General features: G+C 33.3%; 1 long non-coding RNA gene across 1 annotated transcript in view; it reads left to right on the plus strand.

Annotated features, from left to right (window-relative positions):
* LOC125752263 (uncharacterized) overlaps positions 1–17,275 on the plus strand; it is a 142,206-nt gene that overhangs the window by 62,206 nt on the left and 62,725 nt on the right. Inside the window, exon 2 of the long non-coding RNA XR_007401311.1 lies at positions 9,100–9,181. This is a non-coding gene — a long non-coding RNA (uncharacterized LOC125752263). The remainder of the gene's footprint in view (positions 1–9,099; positions 9,182–17,275) is intronic.

A 17,275-nucleotide genomic window follows, 5' to 3' on the forward strand; every position in this document is an offset into this window, starting at 1 on the left:
CTGAGTAATATTCCATTGTATACATAGACCACATCTTCTTTATCCATTCATCTTTTGATGGACACCGAGGCTCCTTCCACAGTTTGTCTATTGTGGACATTGCTGCTATAAACATCAGGGTGCAGGTGTCCCGGCGTTTACTGCATCTCTATCTTTGGGGTAAATCTCCAGCAATGTAATTGCTGGGTTGTAGGGTAGATCTATTTTTAACTCTTTGAGGAACCTCCACACAGTTTTCCAGAGTGGCTGCACCAGTTCACATTCCCACCAACAGCGCAAGAGGGTTCCCCTTTCTCCACATCCTCTCCAACATGTGTTGTTTCCTGTCTTGTTAATTTTCACCATTCTCACTGGTGTGAGGTGGTATCTCATTGTGATTTTGATTTGTATTTCCCTGATGGCCAGTGATGCGGAGCATTTTCTCATGTCCTTGTTGGCCATGTCTATGTCTTCCTCTGTGAAATTTCTCTTCATTTCTTTTGCCCATTTCATGATTGGATTGTTTGTTTCTTTGCTGTTGAGTTTAATAAGTTCTTGTTCTATGTATCTATTTGGCTATTCTCATCAGTGCCACATTGTCATGATTACTGGAGCTTTATGGTAAGGCTTGATGTCAGATAGTGCCAAACATCTGACTTTTTGGATTACTTTTTGAAGAATGAGGATGGAGAATGTATGAGTGTTGGAGAAGGTATGGAATTATAAGAATAAATATACATTGCTGGGGGGACTACAAATTGTTCAGTTTTTTAAAGCCGTTCAGCAAATATCAAGTAAAGTTCATACCTTTTAATTCATAAACCCAAGTTTTTATGATTACAAAAACTTGGCATATATGATAAGATGGATATTGCAGCCCATTGTAGCAGAAACAATTATAAATGAGGCAAATGCCTGCTAGCTTGGGGATAATAAGGCATAGGATAGTTATAAATTCTTAAAATGAAATTTATCTAAATGTATTACTGTAGATAGATATTTAAAAAACTTAAAAATCAGGTAGTAATTCAAAATGAAGGATATTTACATAATAAACAGTAGTATAAAATTTTTAGAATCATAAAAATACTATATTAATGCAGATGCATAGTAAGTTTCTATGAAAACATCTTAAAAACAACAGTATGTCTCCCCCAGTATCCTGTCCTATTGAGTATCTATGTATCCTTTTACCACAGAAAAATTGGTCTTCCATATCCTTCCTCTCTCAGTTTAATATTTCTTTCATAATGTTTCCTCATCTTTGACTACCTCCTTTAAAGTTTATCCCTTTCCTGTAAAGAATCAAAGATGAAATTCAATCTCTTCCATGAAACCTCTGTTCATCTAAACTCTAACATTCATCTTTAGTGTAACTACTAAACTCTAAAAAGTCTAAATTTTACCACTTACAATATATCACAATGCTTGTTTTCTAATTGCTTCATAAGCCATTTGAATGTTTTTATACAAGCAGTGGGCATTCTCCTTTGAGAACATAGAAAGATGTAAAAGATAACCTACCAGCTCCATCAAATTTGTAAAGTGGTGACTATTGCTACATAGTCTGGAGTTTCTATCAAATATGAAGTTCTAAGAGCTGAACACTTCAGGTTTTTGAGTAAAATCTTGTGATCTTCTATTTGAATTTTGAGTTATTTGCAAAGGAAAGGACATGAGAAGTCAACTTGTGACTCCTATGAAAGTTTAGTGCTTTGAAATCTGAAAAACAACTTTAAGTAGAAGTTGTTTCTAAAAAGAAATAGTTAAGGAAAAGAGAATCAACACTCTAAAGGAGGTTAAATGCTAGTCTAATTTTCACAGAGGTTGAAAATGTATTTCCGAAGCAATAGAATGGTAAACTTTCCTTATTAAGGCCAAATGTATAGATTAAGAATTGAAATTAGTGAATGCTACAAGGGGAATATATAGATACTTATATAGTATGTAATATAATAATGTAAAAATATTGCCTATATCTAAACTTTATTTTCACTTATGGCATTTATTAAGTGACAATTTAAAGAACTATTCGTTGTGCACATTTATCCCCTCAAAAATTTTTATCTTGTATAATGTTTAAATGTCTTGCACAAAATAAGTGTACAAATAAGAAAAACAAACTAGTGAATAAGAAATCAAAATAAAATAGTCAATGGATGAATAAAATTTCTAGTTGCCTATTATTTTGAGAAAATCACAGATTCAGAGACTCTAGATTTTGGTAAAGAAGTTGACTATATTTTTCAAAATATTCTGTTGAAAAGTTAGAACACGTCTTCTCAAACTTTACAATTCATCTAGGAATTTTGTTAAAATGCTGACTGTGATTCAGGAAGTTTAAGGGCAGCCTGCAACTCTGCCTTTCTAATAAGTGTGTCTATTGATCTTCCAAGCAAGATTTGTGACACATAATTTCATGTTATTACCTTTGCTATTGGGATCCTCAACACCCTTTTGAGATTCTGACCCCTTGGAACTTAGTAGATCATACAATTTAGTGACTAAGACTCAGACTTAAATGTCAGGCTGACTTAGGTTAGAGTCCCTTCTCTAAATTTGGTGGAAAAGTTAGTTCTCTACGTTACTGTATGTGAAATATACATGCAATGAAAATGCCCACCTATATAATACACAAGAGGGATAAATGAGAAAAAAACTATATATAAAATATTTAGACTTGTGACTTGCTTATGATGGCAAAAATAACATAATTATTATAAACTTGATAGTAGTGATCATAGTGGTGATAGAGATAGAAGTGGCAGTGCTATTGATTAATGTAATGTAGAAAATATAAAACAAACACATCTTAGGGACACTTTATTGACCTGATGGTGCTTAAGAGTATCTCTAAACTTTCTCTCTGTTGTCTGAATCCATCTCAGATGATTTTTTTTTATAACATTCTATATAGGGTTGGCAGCTCCCCACACTCATAAACACATTTCAAATTCTCTCTCTTGATTTCCTATCCTGCCATCACCAAAACAATTAAGACCACTTAATAAAAAGCTAATGAAAGCACTTGTACTTTTATGGCATTTTCCCTTAAGAAAAGCTTCCAGAGATTAATTCTGGAGATAAGTAAAATTTAGAAATATGTTGGAATTAGTTTCCTTCAAAATTCTTTAGTTAGATTTGAAACAAAAAAGAAAGAAAAATGACAATTTAAAAAATTCATCAACTCCTCATCCTGCCTGCTAATCACTCTCCCTCCAGCCCTCCTTCAAGTCTATAATAAATGTGAGAACTTTTATTTTATAAAATAATTCATCATTTGCTGCTGCCAAATATCAAGTTTATGGAGATAATTGCTTTGGTTATATGTGACTCAAAGATCAATCTGTGATAACCAAAGCAAGCTTTCAAATTCAATAAAGTAAAACACTTTTTAAAAGAACCCAAATATTCAGAGCAAACAAAACCATTATTTCAAAGGGATATCTGCACTCCCAAATTCATTGTAGCATTATTTACAATAGCCAAGGTATGGAAACAATCTAAGTATCTACCTACAGATGAATGGATAAAAAAAATGTAGTATATGTAATATGGAATATTATTTAACCTTAAAAAGAGAAGAAAATCCTGCCATATGCAATAACATGGAACAACCTGGAGAGGATAATGCTTAGTGAAATAAACCAGAAAGTGAAAGACAAGACTACTACCGTGTATCACTTATATATGGAATGGAAAAAAACGTTCTAAGCTCTGAGAATCTAGTGTAAAACATGATCACTATAGTTATTAACACTACTTGTACAGTTGAAATTTGCTAACAAAGTAGAACTTAAATGTTTTCACCATAAAGAAAAAAGGTAAGAATATGAAGTGAAGGTATATTAATTAACTCAATGGGGGAATCTTTTCACAATATGGATATATGTAAAATCATCATGTTGTACACTTTAAATATCTTACAATTTTATTTGTCAATATATCTCACTGAAAATTTTTAAACACCAAAAATAAATACATAAAGTAACCCAAATATGTGGGCATTTATTTATTTTTTTTATTTCATCAACTCTATCAATAGCCTAGCTGTTCTAATGGAAGGAAAAAATACTTCATTATTAATAGGTTGGTTGTGGATGAATCTCAAAATACAAATGGAAGGTTTTTAGTAGGCCAAGTAGCATTTCTATTCCTGTTACATAATGGACATAACTTTACCAATCCATAATCAAATATGCCACAATTGAGAAAATATTTTTTCTTAGCTACACATCAATCCATAAAAGCAGAATAAAATTAGAAAGAGACCATACAGATTTGGCTCTTTATTTAGTAAGTAATCTTTTACTCTTACCCCCCTTTTTCTTAATAGAGAATAAACTACAGAAACCCAAGAAGGAAGAAGTAAGAAAGATCATGAAAGTTAATATGCTTTCAAATTACACAGGATGCACTCTATTTTCTTCTGAGATATGAAGACAAGTGTCATTAACAGGCTTTTATAAATTCTTAGCCTTTAATTTGGCTTCCTAATTTCATATCTTCAAGATAGCTAGGCTTCCAAATTTCGCTAAATGCAATTTTTTGTTTAGTAAATGCTTGTTTTAATAACAAAGAGGTAACGAAAAATCTCCAAAGCTCCCTGCCACTAGACTTCTTGTTTTCTCAAAATTTAAAAATAAATAAATAAATAAATAAATAAATAAATAAGTAAATAAATAAATAAACAAATAAATAAATAAACAAATAGAATAAAATAAAAATTGTGAAGCTTCCCAAGTACCCATTTGGCCTGTTTTGACAGAGAAAACCGTGGTTGATAATTTAAGCTTGAAAGCATAGAAAGGTTAACATATAAAGCCCAGAAAAACCCTTACGATGTTTCACTTGAGTTCAGGACTTAAGTATCTCTGGCTTCAGTGATCCTTATAAGAAAAGGCAGAATGGCTTAGTGGACCAGAGTATGTGAATTGGAATCAGATGCCCGTGAAATCCAACCTTGAACTTGCCACCTTGAAAAATCCTTTTAATCATTTCATCCTTAGAGATTCGTCACTTACCAAGAAGGGTGCACCACCTTCCACAGATGCCAGAATGAAAATTTATAACTTCTATGAAGCAGAAGTCACAGTGTCATTAAGCAGATCGTGACTATTACAACAGATCCTGGGCTGGGAGTGAGAAATGAGAGAAATTGGATTCAACATATTGGCTTAGTATGTAATACACTCCAGCATATACGTAGAATCAACTGACTACACCTTCATACACAAAGCAAAAGCACATATTGCCATTTAGTCATGTTGCTAAAGATTGAAAATAAATGTCTTTGCAAATGTTAATGTTCTCATTCAAAATGTTCTTTTCTAAAATTGGAATCATTTTTCAGTGCTTTCGTTTTTCACATTTGTAGCATTATTTTGTAAATGGATAGCTCCAAGCAATTTATAATGAGGTTACATTAATTTGCTAAAACAAATTCAAAATCTTTAAATGTTGTATATTATTTGGCTTTATATCATGCAACACATGTCAGAGATGCATCATCATATGCTATTTTGAGATGTTGAAAGAAGGAAGTAAAGTTTATCACAGTTGTTTATCTATTTAATCCATTTACTTATTCAACAAATAATTATTAAATATCTTATATTTCTAAACTCCATAACAAGTGCTAAGTGTACAGTGTTAAAAAAATACACACAAGCTATGCCCTCATGAAACTTATACTTTAATGGGAAACACAAACTGAAAATAAATAAAAGAATAAGCATATAAATGAATAATAAGAGCACAATTTTTTTTCAAAAAATCACCTATCTTAAATAAGCACAGTTTTATAAGTTTAAATGAGAGAATTAAGGCATGAGTCTGAGGATGTGAAATTTAAACTGGGATATGGATTTTGATGAAATTTTAAGCAAGTAAAGGACATTCCAGAGAATTCATAGCATGTGTGAATGCCTGGGGTAGGAAATCAGTCCGTAAATTCAAGGAACTGGAAGGAGGACAATGTTACTGGCACAGTGAGTTAGAGAGAATGTCTAGAGATGAAGTTGGGGAGATGTTCAAACCTAGATCCTGGAGGGTCAGGTTTACTTCCTTGGAAAAAGTCAGTTGAATGGCATTGAATTTTGTTTTTAGGAGGGAGATAACATGATTAACTGTCTAGTTGTAAAATACTATTTTGAAATTTATGAATAATGATGCATTTGAGGGCAAGAATAAAGCAGGGACACCAATCAGGAGTCTTTTGCAGTCATCCAGAAAAAAAATGATAGAGGCTTAAGTCAATGATGCCAGCAAAAATGCAAACGATTATACCAAATCAAGAATATAGAGAATGAGAACAGACTGGGTGAGAGCAGAGAATGAGAGAAGTGACAAGAATGATTTAAAAATATCTTTCTGAGTATGCATGATAGAGGTGCCATTTATTTAAATATGAAAAAAACAAAGCAAGAAATAAGTAAAATCTGAAAGATAAGAGCAAAAGGTAAATTTTTTAACGTAAAAGTTTATCATCGAGAAGCAGTCTGTGAATGTATCAGATGGGTAGGTGCATACATAAATTTGCATCTTGTTAGCAGGTTCATGGCTAGAGATTAAAATGCGGGGTCATTTAAATCCATTAGCCATTAAAGACTGATGAGGGAGCAGTTTTCTTGTAGCAATTTCAGTAGAAACCAGATTGGAGTACATTTTAGAGTGAAAGGAAATTGAATTAAGTGAAAACAGTCATTTTAAACAGTTTTGTTTTGTTTTTTTTTTTTTTTTTTTTTTGAGAAACTTACATGAAGAAAAGCATGTTAAATATAAGCTTTGTCAGAGAGGAGTTTTTATTTTAATTTTTTTAATATAGAAGTATCCTAGCAGGGCTACCCTTGAATGTTGGAATGATTTTAACGGAAAGGAAGTAGTGAACACACAAAGCAGAGAAGTAAACATTGAAAGAAACAAGTTTAAAAAGAGGCATCGAGATCTTGAACAATTGTGGAAGGGCTGGGTCTGAGGTGGGAAGTGGTGGTGTAGTATGCAAGGAGGAAAGGATTGGTGATCTTTAAATAATAAAGTCCTTAATCCCATTGTAAAATAACCCACTTATAGCTACACTATTTCAGAGTATAGCTATGAAAACATTCTGTTACAGTTTTACACCAATTTGTTGATAATCCTGTCCTTTAGAGTTTGAGACTAACGTATTAGTATTGAGCATATATTTAACGATGTATCTGCACAGGTATGTACAAGGCACAATGTATGGAGTGGCCATGAAAGTCTTATCTTCCTAAGAATTCTGCTTCCTCTGTTAAGTATCTGTATAATAATAAATCTGTACAAAAACTGCTGAAGATCACAGGGAAAAGTGAAAATGGGTGGTGAGAAAGGAGCACAGCATGTATCTCCTAACATAGATTGTGCCTGCTTTGTAGACTATGTTTCAAGCAAAATCATCTCAGTTCTTTCACTGCTTTCTCCTGGGTCTTATGCTTCTCATCTTTTCTTATTTTAGGAAAATAGATTGGTCTGGATAGAATTAATACAAATGAATGATCAAAGTAAAGGGGCATTTGTAGATGAAATCATGTCTAATTTATCTCATGTTCATTGTATGATTTTTATCAAAGTAAATGTACATTGGGGTTACAAATGAGCCAGTGTTTTTCAACAAAGGAAACTAAATTGCACTAATAATTGTCTAACTTTGGAATGCATACTTTCATTAATATGTGCTATAGAATCTATGGAGAAGAAAATATTTTGTATGAAGCCTAGAGAAAAAAAATTCTGTTGAGTAATAATAAAAAGTGTATGACAGAGAAGATTCATATTAAGAACTTTCAAAAACACAGATTTTGGGGCCCATGCCCAGAAACTTGGATTCAGTAAGTCTGAAGTCCTGGAAATCTGCATTCAAGCAAGTTTTCCAAGCAATTGGCTTGCAAAGTGACCAGATACCACAATTTCAAGAACAGAGCCTTAAAAAAAAAAATCAAAAATGCTTTTTTTTATTAAAAAAAAAAAAAACTAACTTCTAGCAGTAAAGATAAGTAGAAATAATACAGGATGGAAAGGTGAACATACTTGGTTGAATTCACTCATTATTTTAACTCAAGTGATATCATCTTTTTGGAGTAGAGAAGATGGGGTAAATAAACTTTTGACTCTTGTCAACTTAGAATTTTCTTAATTAAAATAAATATTGACAAATTTTACCAAGACAAAAATTTATAAAATCAAATTTATGGCTTCATATAATGACATTTTTCACATTCTCCATTAAATTTCAAGTTAAATATGGCCAATGAATTTCAAATTTGGTCTTAAATTTTTTAAAGTACATTTCTATATTTTTTTTACAATTGTATGTACATCGGCAAAGAACAACAAGCTTAGCAACAATTACTGATAGGTAGAAAAGTACTGTCATATTGAAACAATCATTTAAATATTTAAAATACTGAAAGAAAAAAGGTCACTGAATAATATAATTGGTCATAACAGCTAAACATTTTCATACCCACAACATTCCTAAACCAAACTGGTTACAAACACCAGAACAAAGTTATTCAAAGAACATAATATTCTTTCCTTGGTTGCAGATAGATGACATAAATCCGAAAAAATCTACACATCTATTCCATCAGCAATACCACAGTGTCTCAATTAGGCTTACTATATAGTAAATAGTAGAATTAGGTAGAATGATTCCCCCCACTTTATTCTTTTTCAAGTTGTTTTCATTTTCTAGGTTCCATGTCCTCGCATATGAATATCAGAATAAACTTATTTATGTCTACCAAAACCTATTGTCTGATCTTGACAGAAATTGCATCAAACTTATATCAATTTGGGGAGAATTACCATCTTTACCTTGTTGTGTCTTCCAATTCAGTAATTTGGTAAGAGTTATTATCAATGTGCATTATCTACAGGTAAAGCTGCACAGGATGTATATCAACAAATTCAAATAACTTTAACATTAGTTTATTTTTACTCTATAAAATTATTATTTCGTCTTCTGTTCAAAACTAGATAAAATGATAAACAAATGAATTGACCTGTGTGTGAACTATTACTGGGGATATTAAACATTTTAAGTGGTATGGAGTTTATCTTGAAAAGATAAAAGTATCTATTTATTATTGTCCCCAGATAAGGACAAACTGGAGAAATTGCCCTGTGGTGATCAGGTCTTTAGAAGGGCCCAGAGAGGCAGTAGGTAAAGGAAACTGAGGTAAGTACCCTATCAACTCAATAGGTAAACCTTTTACTTCGTGAAACTGTGGGACCTCTCATTTGCCTTCAGCATTACTGTTTTCCTTTCCTCCCTAGCTATTTTACGAAGTCATTTGAAGTTAAACACAAAGGTATGTCTTGTGGAAAGGGCAGAGTGAGAGAGCGTAAGTGACCCAAAGTGATTCATACCAGACTTCAAACCTCTCTAAATATGGTCTGCTCATTAGTTTCCCAGAAGTGGCCAGGGTTCTGAAAGTGTATTTTCACATCCTGTTCCTCATTTACCTTCTGACCGTGGACAGAGAGACTTCTCAATTGGCATTACACACGATGTGATTTATAAACATATTTGTCAGTATCCACCCCCCGCCCCAAACAACAGAATGAAAAGCTCTTTGCTACACGTACCCTTTTAAAAATTCCACAGGTGATTCTGACACAAAGCCTGGGTACAGAACACTGATGTGGAGACGAAGGTAGGTAATGCCAGTTTTTAAAACCAACAGATGCTGAGGGCTTACAGAAAAGCCATTGTAACTTCCTACTGATCTCTGCCTTTTCTATTAGCTTAAGTTAGATTTTCATGGGAATTCATGTTTGTGACTGAATGGTGAATTTATCTGGTCACAGGTGGAAATCAGTGGTCTCACAGCCTTGTGATTTAGAAAGCAGTAGGAGAGGTAAACATCACTAAGATGGGATAAAGGGGAATTTTGTTTTGGCAGAAAACCGTAAACCTTCCTGTAAGGTTAAGCTCTACACCACCTCCAGCCAATTAGTGAAAACAACATCGATAGGGCAGCCTTGCAAAAATGGTCATGAGCCTCCCATGCTAAACAACACAAAATTCTGAAAATTTATAGGCAAATTATGTAGAGTTAAGGTGCACAGTCAAATGCAGTCAATTAATGTTATCATTATAAATCAAGATTACAGCTTGCCATGTAAATAACAGTTTATAGTAAACATAAATAACAGCACAAGTGACTCAATTTAGCAAATCACACAGGCTGCTGTGCATGGTCAGTGTACTGAACTGTTGAAGAGAAAATGAGCCAATTTAGTACTGGCAGAGAGATTGCTGGAATGCTAATTCAATATTAAACAGACATCAAAATAGCTGATAGACCTGAAAGCAAACTCCAGGCAAAGACATTCAAGACCAGTAGCAAACAAACACAAAAGGCTTGGAAAAACAAGCTTTCAGAAGTTTGGAACTAATAGCCAAAGGAACCTCATCATCTATTTTAAAATGAAAAAATGAGTGGGAAATATCAGAGAGGGAGACAGAAGAACATGAGAGACTCCTAACTCTGGGAAACGAACAAGGGGTGGTGGAAAGGGAGGTGGGCCGGGGGTGGGGGTGACTGGGTGATGGGCACTGAGGGGGGCACTTGATGGGATGAGCACTGGGTGTTATGCTATATGTTGGCAAATTGAACTCCAATACAAAAACTTAAAAAAATAAAATGTAGCCCATATGCTTGTGGCTCTGAGACACAAGGGCCACAGGGAGCATAGGTTATGCAAAGCAGGGAGGGGGCAGCGTGCCTAGGCTCAGAGCAGCCACTAAAACTCATAAGTCACTCAACCTCTCATTTGAAAAAATGAGAAGATATAAATGGTACCTAACCTATAGAATTGTGAGAGCAGTACAAGTTAGTGAAGTAGCATGTATGCAGTATGTAGTAAAAACTCAATAGATACCAGCTTAAAAAAAAAAAAAAAGAGTAACACACTATGCTTTAGCTGCTGTAGTTACAATTGATAATTCATCACATCTCTCAAGATATGTTTTGTTGTCCACATCTTTGCTTAAGAGAGAAATATGTTTCCTTGTTGTAAGAAAAAAAAAAAGCCTCTCTTAAAAGAGTGGAGTCGTATAGTTTACCTTTTGCATTTCCCTAGCAAGGCAGAAACCCAAACAGAGCACGTGGACCAGGAAGCAGAGGCTACACTTCCCTAGGACTGCTGTAACAAAGTGCCACCAAATGGGTGGCTGACAAAAAGAGAAATGTGTTGTCTCACAGTTCATGAGATTAAGAGTCCGAAGTCAGGGAGTCCCCAGAGCCAGGCTTCCTCTGAAATTCCAGATAGGATCTTCCCTTCCTTCCTCCTACCTCCCTTACCTTGACCCTGCAACTCCAGTCACACTGGCCTCCCTGCTGCTCCCCCAGCATGCATTTGCCCCCTTTGCAAGGAGCAAACTTGAACGCTCTGGAATTTGAACACTCTGTCCCCCTTTGCCAGGAGCATTCCTCCCCAGTATCACTGTGTTAACTCCTTGTTTCCTTCAAGTCTTTCCACAAATACCACTTTATCACAGTCAGCTTCTCTTGACCGCCATCCATAACAGAAATTGAATAAAACTTCCATCTCTCCCACTTTAGGGTTCCCTATATCACTAACATATTCAAAGTTCAACTCTTTGTTAAATGTTTTATTGAGTCCAGCAGAGTAAAAGTAACACTGTAAGCTGTGTTTTTGTCTGTTGATATAGCACCAAGAACATAACCTGCAGAAATTAGGCACTTGATAGATATTTGTTGAATGAATTTTAAAAGATTAAATATAATAATACTTGCAAGGTAGTAGCAAATCGTTAAAAAAGTAGAAAATTGCTAGAACTCAATATGTGTAAATTATTATCTTACTATTATTACTAGTAAATATAAATACTCTGAATAAATTGATGTTAATCTTCATTATTGCACTTATGGAGGATGTACTGTGTTTCAGTAAATATATTTTCTATTACCTCATTGAATTCTTTCAACAATTCTATGAAGGGAGGTATTGTTAATGTCACCGTTTTACCAAGGGGAAAACAGACCGTCAGAAATAACAATAACTTGTTCAAGCTCAATTATCTTATAAATATAGTCAAGAAGTTAATTTTATACTTAAGTATATCAGGGGCACCTGGGTGGCTCAGTGGTTGAGCATTTGCCTTGACTCAGGTCATGATCCTGAAGTCCTTGGATCGAGTTCTCCATCAGGTCCCTGCAAGGAGCCTGCTTCTCCCTCTTCTTATATCTCTGTCTCTCATGAATAAATAAATAAAATCTTTAATAAATAAATAAATAATAAAAATATCAGTTAAGCCATTAATTAGACTTTTTAAATAATGGGCTTGATGAAAATAAATTCCATTTTAAAAAGTGAAATGTAATAACAGAAGTCTTCATGATACTTTATGCTTTTACAATGATTAATAGTCCTAAATGTTCCAGCTCATTCTCTTATGCTAGGGTCCACACGTCCCTAACACTAAAACAGAACCATTCTGACACATGTTTTAGAATTTCCACCAATCACTGAGGACAGTCCAAAGATTAAATAGGATTATTGCTTAAAACTGCCGCTAATCTAAAGAGCATGATCCAATGGTTGTATTCTCAGCGCTGTTCCGGTTGTTGTAGCTGGGATCAGAACTTTGTTACTCTTAAAGGAGTCTTGTGTAAGAGCACAGGAGGCCTCAACTAGTGTTCAAAGATGAAATTCTGAAATTTATTTATTCCCAAAGAAGCTCATTGTTAAGGGCATTCTGAAGGACTTACCATCTGTACAATTAGTCATAGAGCAGCCTATTCATTTACTGTTCTTTGGAAAAGGTACAAGTCATCCCCTCCTCCCACCAAGAATTCTGCCAAAAGGCATAGGACTCTATGGCAATAGAAATCAGACGAGTCCCTATCTATCCCCATCAGGAACATCAGAAGAAAGTTCTCAGAAACATTTAGAATCATGGAAAATCCTTCCTTCCTAAATACACTTTTCTTTAAAATTTCTCAGGAGTGAAGTCCCCAACTGTGGAAAAATCTGTACAAATTATACATAGATTAGACACATTGTATATACCTTGTATAACACTGAACTCTTTATTCCCTTTTTATAACCCTCTGAATTTTAACTGAAGGAACTGATTTTTAAATTTTCATTGGTAAGACCAGTTGATTTCACATCTATACCAACCATTTAAGAGTTATATAAAATTTAAAAAATCTTTGAGAATGAATAGCATTAATATAGAGTACTTACTTATAAATATTTATAGAATACAACAGCATAATGCATAGCATTAATAAAGCATATAGCTTGTTGTATACTAGGCACTATTCTAAGTTCTTTAGAGCTATAAATAAACAGTGAACTGCTTTGGGATTTTGATGTGATTATTATTTATTATATCAATTAGAATAACTATTTCCTGGGGCAGCTGGGTGGTGCAGTTGTATGGGCCTCTGGCTCTTGATTTTGGCCCAGGTCATGACTTCAAGGTTATGGGATTGAGCCCCAAATTGGGCTCCAAGCTTAGAGTGTCTGTTGAAGTTTCTCTCTTCCTCTCCCTCTGCTCCTCCTTTCATCTCTCTCTCTGTCTCTAAATAAATAAATAAATAAATCTGTAAAAAAAGAATAATTATTTCCTTAAGTTTTTAATTTAAATTCCAGTTAGTTAACATACAGTGTAATATTAGTTTTAGGTATACAATATAGTGATAACACTTCTGTACAACACCCAGAGCTTATTACAGCAAGTGTACTCCTTTGTCTCTAACACCTATTTAGCCCATCTCCCCACCCCCATCCCTCTGGCAATCATCAGTATATTCCCTATAGTTAAGAGTCTGTTTCTTGATCTCCCTTTTTTTTTTTCCATTTGCTTGTTTCTTTTGTTTCTTAAATTCCACATATGAGTGGATCAGATGGTATTTGTATTTCTCTGATTGACTTATTTCACTTAGATAATACTTTCTAGCTCCATCCACCTCTTTGCAAATGGCAATATTTCATGTGGTATGAATATATATATGATATATATATATATCATATATCATATATATATACCACATCTTCTTTATCCACTCATTGATTGATGGACACTTGATCTCTTTCCATAATTTGGCTATTATAGATAATGCTGCTATAAATATTGAGATGCACATATCCCTTTGAAGTAATGTTTTTGTATTCTTTGGGTAAATACCTAGTAGTGTAATTGCTGGATCATACGGTAGTTTTATTTTTAGCTTATTGAAGAAACTTCATACTAGGTTCCAGAGTGTCTGCACCAATACCCATTCCCACTAACAGTTCAATAGAGTTCCCCTTTCTCCATAACATGCCAATACCTGTTGTTTCCTATGTTGTTAATTTTAGACATTCTGATAGGTGTGAGGTGGTATACCTTATTGTGGTTTTACTTTGTATTTTCCTGATGATTAATGATATTGAGCATTTTTTCATGTGCCTTTTGGCCATCTGTATGTCTTCTTTGGAAAAAAAGCTTATTCATGTTTTCTGCCCATTTTTAATCAGATTACTAATTATTTGGTTGTTGAGTTTGATAGGTTCTTTATGGATTTGGGATATAATCCTTTATCAGATATATATATGATTTGCAAATATTTCTCCCATTCCATAGATTGCCTTTTAGTTTTGTTGATTATTTCCTTCACTTGCAAGAGATTTTATTTTGAGGTATTCCCAATAGTTTAATTTTGCTTTGTTTCTCTTGCCTCAGGAGACATATCTAGAAAGAAGTTGCTATGGCTGATGTCAAAGAAGTTGCTGCCTGTGTTCTTTTCTAGTATTTTTACTTCTGGTCTTACATTTAGGTCTTTCATCCATTTTGATTATTTTTTGTCTACATTATAAGAAAATGGTCCAGTTTAATTCTTTTGTATGTTACTGTCCAGTTTCTCCAATTCCATTTGTTGAAGAGACATTTTTTTTTCCATTGGATATTCTTTCTTGTTTTGTTGAAGATCAATTGTCCATATAGCTATGGGTTCATTTCTGGGTTTTCACTTCTGTTCTATTGATCTATGTGTCTATTTTTGTGCCAGTACCACACTGTTTTGATTACTGCAGCTTTGTACTGTAACTTGAAGTCCAAAATTGTGATGTTTCCAGCTTTGCTTTACTTTTTCAAAGTTGCTTTGGCTATATGGGGGTCTATTGGGGTTCCATACACATTTTAGGATCATTTATCCTACTCTATGAAAATGCTGTTGGTATTTGGTAGGGATTGCATTAAGTGTAGAGTATTATTTTTAATGTGTTAAAGTACATTTAAATAATAGTATATATTATTAAATAATCCATTTAAAGATTTATGAGTTTTGTACCACCATAATAAAATTCTGTGGTTGTGGAATCAATTTTGCCATATTTCCATCATTAGTATATATCTGCTATGTCCAATTCTTTTTTGTTGTTGTTGTTTAAGATTTATTTATTTGAGAGAAAAAGAAAGAGATACCAAGAGGAGGGATAGAGGGAGAGGGAGAAAGAATCCCAAGCAAACTCCCTACTGAGCACAGAGCCCAATACAAGGCTCAATCTCACGACCCTGAAATTATGACCTGAGCTGAAATCAAGAGTCAGATGCTAAACTGACTGAGCCACCCAGGGACCCTTCTACTATGTCCAATTCTAAGCTAAGTACTATTCTGATTGTTTAGTGTTACTCAGATCTATCTTTTACTATTCTTTTACCAGTCATTCTGGTAACGTTCTGGTACTTGGTTCCTCCTTAAACTAGCCTCTATATTTTTCCCATAGTTTCATTTTTAAGGAATTGTACAAAATTAAACCATCATTTTTACTCAGTATCATGGCTATGTTGATCATTTTTAGTATGGTCTGTATTGAATATTTTTAGGGCAAGTATGGACCGGCTTTTTTTTTTCCCATATTGCCAAGTATGACAACATATTATGCTTAAAGTATTATTTGATAACTCTTCTAGAATTCTTTATTTTTACATGTGCAGTATTTTATATTAATCATTCATCTGTGAGTTCGAAATAAAACAATTTCATTATTTCATTTGGCCAGGGGCATACCCTTTTCTCCCCCATTAATCTTCTATTTAAACACTAACTAGCTATATTTCTTCTATGTTTTCACTTCATATGTTCTAGATTGAATTTCAGTCTGATATCTATTAAAAGAATGTTTATGAAAAGTAAGACCTCTAAAGAGAATAACTTTAGAGAACTTGTCTACTCTTCCAGTGGATTCTGCATATTTTAAATATGATATTTTAAAAACCACAAAATAATATAGTTTTATGAGAATCCAATGACCACTCAAGAGAGAAAAAGCCATTTCTAGAAATTAACCTAAGGAAAAAAATTACACAATTATCTTTAGACTAAAGCATGTTCATAATCTCTGTATAGCAAATAGGATTTCACTCTGCAATAGTAAAACATTAAAAATATGTCTAGCAATTATTGAAAAGTGTATTCCAATGGCCTAAAAGGCAAACAGAATATATGAAGTGGTTGACAATGTTTTAATTTTCATTGGAAACTAATTGAAATATCCTTATATGTTACTAAAATAGAAATTCACATCAAAATTTGCATTTTGAACATCATAGACAAAAATTCTTTTTTAAAATTAAAAAAGAATCATAGACAAAACAGTGTTTTAACTCATACTAGTACTTTCTTTTGGTGCTATAATTATAGATTTTTTTCACCAGTCTATTCTCTGTCTGAGATTTCAGTTCTTATTGGTATTATAGCTACAATTTCTGGATGCTAAAAGACAAAGGAGAATAGATAACGTTAGTTAAATGTTTATTAAGATTCATTAAATCCCAGAATAACTTCTCAATTAGATGTATAAAAGAATCTGGGTCTTTAAGAAAGTGATTGTTGTAGAAAATCCTTATTGAGTACAGTACCAGGAATAATATAATATAAATCCATGAGAAAATAAACAAAACAAACTTTCATTAAATGCAGGGAAATTGATGACCTTTGTAGTACTTGGATTCTCAACATCTATCATTTTTAACCAAATAAAAATTTTGCTCCAGAAATGCTGTGGCTAATTCTTTCTCTCAATTTATCATCATCAATAGTAACTACTGAGTGGGATTAACTGTGCTAAAGTGTAGATTCACAATAGATTGCATAAGAGTGTTTATTTTCACCACATATCAAGAAACATCATTTATGCACACATGGAATTTACAGTATAAAGAAATATCAACATAAACAACTGAAATGGAATTTACCATATGCCTCATGGATCCCAAGAATAAAATCCTTCAAATTTGGTAACATTAAAA

The sequence above is a fragment of the Canis lupus genome, chromosome 12, assembly GCF_003254725.2.
Source record: "Canis lupus dingo isolate Sandy chromosome 12, ASM325472v2, whole genome shotgun sequence".
NCBI classification, from domain to species: Eukaryota; Metazoa; Chordata; class Mammalia; order Carnivora; family Canidae; genus Canis; species Canis lupus.